The sequence below is a fragment of the Peromyscus leucopus genome, chromosome 5, assembly GCF_004664715.2.
Source record: "Peromyscus leucopus breed LL Stock chromosome 5, UCI_PerLeu_2.1, whole genome shotgun sequence".
Taxonomy (NCBI): Eukaryota; Metazoa; Chordata; class Mammalia; order Rodentia; family Cricetidae; genus Peromyscus; species Peromyscus leucopus.
The window spans coordinates 12,340,877-12,342,877 of record NC_051067.1 but is presented as its reverse complement, the minus strand read 5'-3'; positions in this window follow the sequence as shown (position 1 = coordinate 12,342,877).

Sequence of the window (2,001 nt, the reverse complement as noted above, 5' to 3'; positions counted from 1 at the left end):
TGGTCTTTGGGCTTTCTGTTTCTAGGACAATATCCAGACGCTCTTGTTTGCAGATCCAAGAGGCCCTACCTTTGCTGGCCTTGCATTGACTTCCTTTTCAGAGCATGTCATGTTGAAGTGGCCGGCCACTATGTGTCCAGCACCTGTGGCTGGCCATTGTCCACACAGTCATCACAGTGCACTTCTGGTCCTACAAAGCATGAGATACTTTGTGAGTGATAAGAGACTGACTTAGCGCTCAGCCATGGCTGGGCGTAAGTGTCATTCTGTGTCACTGGCCTCCGGGAACCTGGCCAGCACACTTGCTCGCTGCGGCACTTTCTACCTCTGGAGCAGCTGTCTGGGACATTAGAGCGGGCAACGGCAGTGTGTGAGCAGGCTGTGGTTTGTCGGCATGCCTCACAGAAGCCGTCAGGTCTTCAACCTCACCCCTCCAGACGGTGCGGGCAAGGGCTCGAGCTCACTGGCCTGTCTGCCCCCTCTGGCTCCATCTTGAGGGTTTCCCCCCTGAGTGCATGGTCTCAGCCACAGTCGGAAGTGAGGACGGGATTGCTCAACTCCTTGGAGCTCTTTGTCCTGTCTGCTCACCCAGAACCCACCTGTCCTGTCTCCAAAGGCCTCCAGGAAGGAGCAGCCACCACCTGGTCTTTAACTCTTCCTTAGCTGCGTGTGTGTGTGTGTGTGTGTGTGTGTGTGTGTGTGTGTGTGTTTTGTGTACATAAGTGTGTGTGTGCATGTAGTTGCATCCACATATACCAAAGACCAAGGGCACATGTATGTGCATCTTTACCACACAAACTACACATCACAAAGATACCTCATACACAGACAACATTCACATATCACACTCGTCACATACATCCCCACACATGCCACATGTCTGACACATAATAAGCAGTTCAACACAGGCCACACAAACAACTCACAGTATTATAAATACATCAGTTTTCACATACCATACACATTCACACATAATAAATGAAATGCACAACACACATGTACCACAGACCATTTCCACAGGCCCACACACTACTCACCGTGCATATCACATGTTACACTTACATGCTACAAGTGCACACAGACAGTCCGCATTCAGATGCCTCCATTTTGACATTGTTCCCTTGACTACAGACTTTAGACTCTAGCACAGGAGGGGTTTCTGAGGAAATCCGGAGTGAGCTTTGGAGAGAGCACAGGGAGGAGAGGGTCTCCTCTAGTGCTGGCCACTGACCCTTTTCACTCGACACATCTTCTGGCACCCAGAGTACAAGCACTGTACAAGGTAGAGTGTGGGGGTCCCTGTGAAGGCAGAGGGGATACCCCTGTTCTCATGAAGCTTAGAGGTCTGGACAGGAGATACAGATAAGGAATGAGAATGTCAGCGGATGCCATGACACAGTTGACAGGCAGGAAATAGAACCCAGGAAGGGTGAAGTTGGTAGCTCATGACCAGCAAGGCAGGAGAGAGGCAGAGGAGTGGCCAGGATGAAGAGTGGAGCCCCTAAGTGGGAGGAGGCAGACTAAATCCCCGCCCCCTCCGCCGCCGTGAAGAGGTTCACAAAAGGATTTGCACCAGAAACTCTGCACCCACAAGCGAACATGTGCTCACAGAGCTCACAGCAGGGGCAAGAAGCCCGGGCAAGTGGGTGTGTGAAGGAGGAAGATGGGGCTGGGTTGTGAGGGGAGGGGCAGCTCAACTGTCAAGAGGAGGAGGGAGGGCCGGAGTCTCAGGGTCATTTCCCGTCATTACATTATGAAATGCTCTCTAGCCTGTGGAAGTGTTGCAGGACAGAGCTTGCAGGTGTATGCGTGTGTACACACGTGCTTGCACGGACACTTCACCCTGCTTTCCTCGGTGTCAAGACATCTCACAGCCACAGTCAAAACTGGGGATTTCGTTTTCTCAGCAGCTGTGCCTGCTTGTACAAGACCCTCACAAGATTGGGCCCTTCAGCATTCCGTCCTGGAGGGGGGAAGGGCTCACAAGGCCTAACCCCTCCT